At 45.3% G+C, this 10,000-nt stretch overlaps 1 protein-coding gene across 1 annotated transcript in view; it reads right to left on the bottom strand.

Moving 5' to 3' along the window:
* The window catches only part of sema3d (sema domain, immunoglobulin domain (Ig), short basic domain, secreted, (semaphorin) 3D), a 47,913-nt gene extending 40,507 nt beyond the window's left edge, over positions 1–7,406 (bottom strand). The window contains exon 1 of the mRNA XM_076263292.1: positions 7,096–7,406. The gene's annotated coding sequence lies outside the window, so the exon portion shown is untranslated. The remainder of the gene's footprint in view (positions 1–7,095) is intronic.
* Between the last annotated feature and the right edge of the window lie 2,594 nt (positions 7,407–10,000).

Below are 10,000 nucleotides of genomic sequence, written 5' to 3' on the forward strand. Positions count from 1 at the left end.
ATCTCATTCCCTGATGAAGGGGTCTTGGCACACAATAGCGGCCAACTTCCTCCACCTTCATTTTTCAAAGTGGGGTGCGGCGTAAAGCCACATGTTGGAAGAGGACAGGCATGACGGCCAGACGAGACGGCCCCTTTCACGAGACACTCAGGGGATCCCCATTGAGGAGCGACACGGCCATTTTCTCACCAAGGTCTTCCTCCTCTCCTCTGTCAACGCCTAGCCATTCTTCACTGGCCCCGGGAGGACTTTGGGGGAGGTGGGGGACTGGGGGGGGGTGGGGGGGGGGGGCGTTAGGCCACTCACTCACATCAAAGCGCTGTCCAGTGTTGGTCCTATTCTGTTGGCCGCTGGGTAAAAAATACCTTAAATACTTTGGATGCATGTTTGACCTTAGGGTCTGATAGGCAGACAAGGCCGCGCCATAGCTAGTAACGCATTGAGGAATGTCGCCTGGAACAGAGTCAGATATGCTATCACTCCTATTTATACACTCCCACACATACAGTATGTGCGCGCACACACACACACACACAAACACACACACAAACACACTCAAGGGAAGTGCTCAAACACACACACACATATGCACAAATACACACTCTCTCACACACAAACATACATAGTACACAAACACATATTCATGTAAAGTGCTAAAACACACACACATATACACAAACACACACTTCCTCACACACAAACATACCTAGTGCGCAAAAACATACTCATGTAAAGTGCTCAAACACAAACCAACACACACACACTCTCTCACACACTTACTCACTCACACACAGCAGAACACTGGACTGGGGGATTATCTACCTTTCTCCGATATTGCTGTCTGCCACTGACAACCGAGAGGGATCGTCCTGATAGCACAGTACAGTCTGTTTATTTAAACAAACAGTTTCACCCTCCCTCGTCCATGTTGCAAAGATAAACGGCTTCATTTGATGGATGGTAAGCTAGAGGAATATTCTGTGGGGTAGCATCAGGATAGACAGGTCAAGAACCCCCCCCCCCCCCCCCCCCCATACCCACACGTACACAAACAGGGAAGGATTTGAGAAGCGGTGGAGAGAGCCCATTTATAAAGCCATCTTGTATAGGCGCCCAAAGGTCTCAGACCTGGTTTCCTCTGCCCTGGCCCTACACTTAAGGCTTCGCTCTTCTTTTGAGGAAAACAACAGATCCAAACGTGTCATTATTGCTTTATGGTGACCGTTAGTTCTGGGAGTTCCCGGAGCTGCCTTCTCCCGGTTCTGGATGAGAGCACTTTTCATCAAGACCCTGTCATTGTCCTTGCCCGTGAGACGTTCCAGAGGATGACCACAGTCATCCCTCATAATCAGCTCCCCTTGTCTCCTGCTGAGTGATAGCTGCAGTATTAAGTTTTTAGCGTTTCCATGATTTCAGACTGATAGAGGTGATTATTCCTCACAGACCTTACATATTTGTATTTCTGTTGTTTTTGGCAGGAGTCAATATTCTTTTCCTGATCCAGATTGAGTCTGCTCAAATAGGTATTTCCTATGGGTCGGTCTTAAATGCCACTGATGTCAGAGTGAACACAAACATATGTCATATGTAATGCAAAGATTATAACGTGTGGGTAATGCAAAGATTAAGCCGAAATTGCCTAGTTTAAGAGGATTGCGTTCAGTTCATCTGCTCACGGTGCGCTCATTCTCAAGAAAACAAACTGTTCGGATGGCGAAACCACGAGGAGCTAAGGGGTCAGTCACTGTAAACCAAGGGAAAATAATGTAAGAAATATGGAATTATTTGTTCAAGAATGAAGAATGTGCTTCTACCAGCCCACCTTCATATGTACCAACTGACCTCTGACCTGTTGTATAGTTTAAGTGTGTGTCTATGTAAGTCTATGCGAGGCACAGAGGACTACACACTGTGTGCTAGTGAAACTCTAGTGACACGACCAGAAAACTTAGTTAAGTATTTATTGCTCCAGGCTGGTTATTCAGATGTGTTTTTCTTATTCGCGGTGATTTTAGACAGACATAGACTGGCCTACTACAGGTTAAAGTGGTATAAAGCGCTGGAATGTGTATGTGTATATACTCCTAACATTACTGTAATATAAGACCAATTCAGACCATATTCAGACTTTCAGAAGTAGATGTGTTCTTTTGAGTCTTAGTTCCAATACAATGTGTCAATAGACGGGTTGGAAAAAAGGTCTGATGTCTAAGTTAAACAACAAGACGTATTGGTCAATTCAATGCCTTGTGCATGCTCTGCTCTCTTACAGTGTTGAGTGACTACAGTTTCTGGAGCAAGCCAGTCTGTAAATAACGTGTTGCCCTGCTGCCCCATTTCTCCCCTCTTGCTTTGCATTCTTGTTGATTTAGGTTCACATGCGAGAATACCTGTATGACAGAACAGCGGTTATCCTGACACGATGGAATCTCAATGTGGCTGCTTTGAAATAAAACAGTTACTCTAGGTCAGTGCATGATATCATCTGAGGTTTGATCAGAGGAGCCTGGAATGTTTATCTCAGCAGACATTCATACAAGAGGTTCAACACATCACATTTTCCATTTTGTGAAGGTAAGGGACCATGGAAAAAGAAGACACAATCAACACAGATCCGACTCTTCTAATCTCTGTGATGTAAGATTTCACAATGGGCAAACACCACAGGAACATATGGTTGCAGTGAGAAAACAGAACTAAAGAAGAATTGTATTAACACTACAGCTATCATGTCACATTAAGGTGTTCCTCAAAAGTGAATTCACAGGACAAAAGTGAATTCACAGGTTAAAAAGAAAGAGAATAAAAGTGTGTAGACGAACTGCGTGGGGAAGGGGGAAGAGAGAAACAAGGATGGAGAGACAAATAGATGAAAAGACACAAAGAGAGAACATTTAGATAGCAGAGAAGACAAAAGAGGAGAAGTTAGGGAGGGGAGATATAGATATAGACTGAATGGAGACCGAGAGAGAAATCAAGGTCTGAGTGGAGTTGCTGCAGCTTCTGTTCTCCTTCTTGCCTGAGTGAGTAATGAGTGTGTCCAAACACTTGCGGCGTGGAGACACCCAACACCGGCTGGTTTATTTGTTGGCGCATTTGATCTCTTGTTATTGGGGAAAGCTCTGCTTGCTGTACTCTCAAATGCCTAATAAAGTCAATTCATCATTCCACTTGTGCCAGCTGACTGGGCAGCTATGTACTGACCCAACTTCAAAGGTTTTGCGTCTCTATATATATGTGTGTGTGTGTACAGTATGTGTGTGTGTGTGTGTGTGTGTGTGTGTGAGAGAGAGAGAGAGAGAGAGAGAGAGAGAGAGAGAGAGAAAGAGAAAGGGCTCTATGGGAGTATTCCAAACTCAATTTAGCATCTACTGTATAACCTTGTAGACACTATTTAACTGCTTTATCACAGGCACTACTTCGACTAAATACAACTGCATTTTCCTCATACTTATTACTACCTTCCTCAATATCTGTTAATTATTGTCCAAGACACTTCTGCAGCTCAACAATCTCATGTGAATCCACCTTGAGAAGAATTTAATATTGACTTTTTTTTCTGAACTCATTTACCGTAATTCGCACCAGATCTGCCAAAAACATCTGGCCAGGGGTCACAGTAATGATGATAAAAAATGTCTGACCACGTCCAGAAAGTTCTGAGTATGAGGTGACTTTTGGCCATAAGCCACAGCTGTGTGCTGGAGGACCGAGAAAGATCAAATCCACCAATCCCCCGGACAGTTACTTTCAAATATACCTTCCATGGGTAACCTCCACATCACAAGTGCTCTTGCCTCCTTCTGTCATGGCTTGTGCCTTGAAACACTTAGCCTATTATACCAAAGGGCCCCTCGGGAGAAGGATTAAAAGTATCAGATATCATAGAACTAAGCGAAGGAGAAACAGAATGAACAGAGAGAGAAGAAAAAGAAAAAGACACAGTTGAATGAGGTGCTGAAAACAGCGGTGGTAAGAAAATACAGTATTCTTCCATGACCCCTTCATGAGTTTTGGACATGGTTAATGACACGGCCATAAGTGCTTTTTCTTTTATTGCCCGAGGCAGAAACTATCTGCGGCGTCAGCTCAGGTAAACCCACTGTAATCAAGGGGAGGGGACAGACAAGGGCGGTGAACAAGGCTTTGCCTCATCACATACATTCTGTCTCTCTTTCTCTCTCTCTCTCTCTCTCTCTTTCTTTCTCACTATCTCTCTTGTCATTCTCTCACTATCTTTCTTTTTCTCTATGTCTCTGACTCTCTCACTCTGACACTCTTTGTCTTTCATTTCCTCCCGTCAATATCTCTTTCTTTTCCCCTTTAGCCGTCGGGATGATCACTTGTAACCTTACACACTGTGGAGTGGAGCTCTGATTATCATAATGGGCCGTGACAAAAAATGTTGCCCACCCCTGGGGCTTAATGCTTGTAAGACGACAAAAACCATCCAGGGAAATCAGCTCAGGTGGATCCTGCACACACAGGTGGAGGGCTATCGGGTTCTCCCTGAGTCTACTAGTGTCTCTGCTGGCTGTACCAGTCCAGTACAATAAAAAAAAAAAAAATGTTGTCTTGCGTGTGCAGTGGTGCTTGTGTGCGTTGACAGCAGCTCATTGAGAAGAAGCAGGTGAGCTGGAAGAGTGATCGCAGCTTCTGCACTTCACTCAAGCACCTCACCGATAAGCCTGTCATCTGAATAACATGTCAGGTTCACCTAGCCAACACAGGCCAAAAACAACAGAAGAGAGAGAGAGAAAGAGAACTACACGCCCCATGTATTTCCCTCAGAGCGCTCAAATGTACATTCTCAAATGTACTGAACTTTATCATGAGAATTGTGCACACAGATATCCATCACTCTGTATGTTATCTGTGTGAGCCTGTTTGCTTATGTTGTATTAAAATGACTGATCTGCCATCCTCGTCTGTGGAAACTGCACCCTGAGAATCGGCGGCGGCGGCCCTGTGTTGTGGTCACCGCCGGCTACATGAAGCAAGGGCGTGGAGAGGAAGAAAAACTCTGAGAAATCAGACCTTTTCCTCTCCTCTGCTCCCTCTGGCTCGGGACTCACGCGGCTTTGGCATCCTCGCGGTTTGGCTTCCCTGGTCCTATAGAGGACAGCCCTCCCTCTCCCACAGTAGATCAGTAGCACGTCTTTGTCAAAGCCCTCTATTTCACTTGAGGCCAGGCAGCAACCTCTTTATGCACGAAAGGAAATCACATTGCGAAGGCTGGTTACTGCCTGTTTAAGGGCAATATTACCATAAAAGGACAGCAGGCATACTGATCGAAAGAATGAAGTCCCTCCTTGTTTGAAGAGTCCTATTGGTAAAGGTTAAGTGCATTCTTGTATCTATTTAGGGCAGTAAATGTGAGAATGCACTTCACCGAGGTTACAGGGGCCACCTATTGCTCTCATCCAGCCTATTCAAAGACGGGGTTACCAAAACATACACTGTAAGGAGGTCTGGTAGACAAATTAACTTGGAAAACCTTTATCTGGAAAGTTCAACTGGTTGTTTGTGTGTGAGCGTACGCACGGTGCCAAGGGAGCATGTCTGAGTTACTGTGTGTGTGTGTGTGTGTGTGTGTGTGTGTGTGTGTGTGTGTGTGCATCAGAAAAGCTCCTGTTACAAAAGCCCAGTCCATGTTTTTTTCTGTGAAGAGTGGTGTCAGAAATAATCCCAGAATTTATTTACTCTTGTCACTGTGACGAGACCTACTGGACCCCTGCCAGAAAACTCGCTCTCTCCCTCTCTTTCCCTCCCACTATCTTTTCCTCCTGGCAGTAGGGTGTAAAATAAATGTGTGAATAGCCTGTGAAATTGATGGTTTTCATAATGAGATAGATACCAAATATCTTAGAGCGGTGTGCTCTAGAACCTTTGATAGATACTATAGCCTTATAATGACGCTGGTCTCGTGTAGCCTAAACAGCTTGCTGTGGTATATCGTGTCTGTGTGTATAATTCGCCAGAACAGGAGAGACGCAGATTTTTCCACGGAAACTCTCTCTCTCCCAGTGTGTGTGTGTGTTTGGGGGGGGGGGGGGGGTCAGTGCCCCGTTGCCGTTGAGAGCAAACAGCGCCAGGGGAAACCCACTCCAGCACGGAGTCGACCTCATGAGTAGCGCAGGCACCAGACAAGCCCATAGTTCACACATACGCGCACACTCACACAGGCGACGGAATCTAGCGAGTCAAGCAAGACGCATGAGGCAAGGTCTGAGCGCGTGTTATTAGCACGGATGTGAGAGGAGGGAGTCGCCCGTTGGATGAACACTCCGATCGCTCAACAGGCTCTGACAGTCTGTTTCCCATCATAGCCCACTGACAATTTCCTTTCAGCTTATATAAGTACAACAACTCAACGACATAATGGTATTCTAACCATTTTACTTGGAAAACAAATGGCAACAATATGTAAAATCTAAAAGTGCTAAGAAAATAAAAAAACATAGCCTAAAAATAAGTATTTCACTTTACTGGGAGCACTTATTTTGGACGGCGTCTCAGTGGAAACACATGTGTAATTTACAGTTCATTTAACGTTAACTACTTTATATAAATGTATATTCCAAAGAAATAGACTACGATGGGATGCAATTCGCTTAAGTTTCCAATCGAATCAAGAGCAGCAAACAGATACTACAACAACAGAACCCTGAAACAACAACTGATAGACTATGTCTGAACTTTCGGTGCCAGCGGAGATATCATGTGTTTCAGTTAGGACAGTTGCCGCCAACCTGATAATAATTAATGATCCGATAAGTGGAGCTTATAAAATCTTTCCATATAGGCTAATGCTGTTGTTCCATCTGACAAAGTGAAGCAATGAATATAAAAGCCGCAATATCTAGCGCAGGAATGTCTGGTTTCTGATATTAAGCTAACCTATAAGGCTACTTCACATAAAGCTACAACTTCGTATTTGTTTCTAAGTAAGACGTTATGTTTTCTGAGAAAGTCTGGTTGCATCATAAATGTGGAGTCTGGCAACATAAGTGTTAATCTGCCAGAGGTTATTATAATGTTAATAACTAGCCTAATAACCCACCTAAATACAATCGAATCGACAAAGTCTCTTACCTGTACTCGTCGGTAGATGTATGATTTATCCGGAAAGTCTTGAGTGAGTCGTCAATATATAGGTGTCTCCGGCGACATACTTTCTGTAAATGTCATGAGGATTCCCTTCGGCAGACTTATTCAGACTATGTGAAGCAGGTCACAAATTAACAAATAGGCGTTGAGTAACCCCAGCGCTGTGAAGAAAAATGTTGCTGAAAGTTATACCGCGCCAAACTGAGGACAGTCTGTTGTTATCACTCACTGTTTAGTTTCCCAAATTTATTCGAAAGAGCGCTCGAGTGCGCAGTGCAGTCTGCGCCAGTGGTGAACTTGCTGTGCCCTCGCGTCTGCGGGATTCGTGGCTCGCCCCGGGAGACCGCCGATGTCCAATTAACTTGCAGCTAGCAGGGTGGAATTCCGTTTAGACAACACAGCACCGGCAGAAGCACTGGAATCCATTCACTTTCGGTTTAAACAAATGACAAACGATTAATAAAAGTCTTAATACAGACCGATGTTTTTATTTTTACGCAATTAATACAACTTCTGAATATGTAAATCGATTATTATTGATGGAATATCCGGAATATCGAGCTTCCGTATTTCATCTGTTCCAAATCACGTCAAGTTTGAAATGCAGAATACATTTTTTGAGTGGAATTTGGCTCAGTTAGGGGATTTCTGTGGTGTGGTTGGGCGGGCAGTGTCACAATTCCTTAGCCAGACAGCAAGTGATCAGTAGTTCGTCCACATGTACCTGATATAGTGCGTTTATGAAGCTCATATACTATATTCCGGACCTCTGCCTTAAAAAAAAACCGAGGGCACAATTCAGTCATTGTGCGAGTGCACTAGGCTAAAAGGTGACTCAGTTGTGGCATGTCGCCAGTGTCATTAGTCCACATACTCTGTGGAATACAGTTATGCAGGCATTTATGTGGCTCTACACTGAAACAAAATGGCAGTGGACGGGATTATTTTCCAGATTGTGTTTAGATGGTTCCATCATTATACAGCAGCTTTATGCACTGGTTTCTCACACATTCTTGTAACAGCTGTGCAGTGTAATCAGGAGGAATATCAACCTGCTATATCATATCATGTGAACCCTGATCTAGGGTGTGAGAGTAGACCTTCCTGGCGACAGACACACACACACACACACACACACACACACACACACACACACACACACACACACACACACACACACACCATGCAGCGCCTGACACAGAGTTGTACCTCAGCTGCTTTTGATGAAAGACTCATAAATCAACACTGTTACATAAATGTTTGTGTGTGTGAATGAGAGAGGTAGAGAGTGAGAGAGAGAGAGAGAGAGAGAGAGACAGAGCATAACTATGTGTATGTGTGTGTATATGCATATGTTGCTGCTGGTAGGTCTGTGGATGATACCAGGTGGTGTCCCTCAAGCCTCTATACAAACGTGAGTGCAAACAGACTCATACAGCAGCACGCAAGTGTCTTCACACACACACACACACACACACACACACACACACACACACACACACACACACACACACACATACACACATACACACACACACACACACACACACACACACACACACACACACACACACACATACACACGTACAGTACACTCTCTCTCTCTCACACACACACACACACACACACACGTACACTAGGGAGAAAAAAAGCACCTAAACAGATCCTGTATGGCTTGTGTGATATCACTGGGTGTAGGTACCACTCAGAGCATGGGTCTGTGGGCCGAGCACTTATAGATAGCGCAGGTGTGGCAGGCACGCAGGCTGAGGCCAGCTGGCCGTCCAGCCTGGTCTGGGTTCACTGATCTTGGATGGATCTGCGGATGCCGCCGCCCTGGTCTGGATGTGAGGAGAACAGCTCCCAGGAGAAGGGTCGCGACCCCTCCACTCACACCAGGCGGGGTGTGGAGCCTCTCCTGGGGATAACAATTGTGAGATCTCTGCGTCTCCCGCCGTGTGCTTGTCCTCATGTGCGTAGATGTGCATACTTTAGATGTGTGCTAGATGCTGGATGTATTCTATTACACCATATGTTAAGTCTCTCTTTCGTTCTCTGTCTCTCTCTCTCTGCCTCTTACTTTCTCTCTCTCTCTCTCTCTTCCTCTCTCTCTCTCTCTCTCACACACACACACATACAAACATGCAAGCATCACACACACACCCTCAATCTCATATAAGGTGATGTATTTCTCTGTGGCCAGGATGCAAACGTTGACACATGTTTGTTGCATTACCCAAAAGACCCGCTCCTCATGGTGTATGCAATGGCTTTATAATAATTATTGTGTCAGAATCCAAAACCAGCACCAGCGTCTCAGGAGGGGATAGACAGGGGGGTGAGGATTAAAGTTTTGACAAGTATAAATATCTACCTTCACCCCGACGCTTCCTCTGGCTCCATTTACCTCTCCCAGAAGAGCGCTGCTTGTAACAGTATTCTGTGCCGTTATCAGCATCCTCCCATGGCAACAGATCAGCCTCTCGCCGCAGCGCTTTACAATTTCGATTTATTCCTTAATGCGTTTCCCCCCTGAAGCCATTCAGCGCTGCCTCCCCTGCAGACTGTTGTGTTTCTGCGCTTGTGACCCACAGGGGAATGACCAGCGCGGCAAAGCGCAGAGCAGCAGAGCAACAGAGCAGCACAACACGTTCAGCGAGGCAGCATTCGCTTAACCCGCGGCCGACCACACTAAACAACAAGGCCAGCACTCAATGCTCTGTTTCCAGCCACGACCAAATGGGTCCTCTGGGGTAGAGCTTGGGATGTGTGGGGGGGGGGGGGGGGCTGGATTTGTGTGTGTGTGTGTGTGTGTGGCTGGGGGGGTAGAATGCAGAAGAAAATCTGTGAATAATTTGTGCATTAATCAGAGCTAGAGATCGGCTGGAAA

Source organism: Alosa pseudoharengus, unplaced genomic scaffold, assembly GCF_046254945.1.
Source record: "Alosa pseudoharengus isolate Yale_2024_CS ecotype anadromous, Long Island Sound unplaced genomic scaffold, YU_APseudo_1.1 YU_APseudo_1.1_scf_10, whole genome shotgun sequence".
NCBI classification, from domain to species: Eukaryota; Metazoa; Chordata; class Actinopteri; order Clupeiformes; family Clupeidae; genus Alosa; species Alosa pseudoharengus.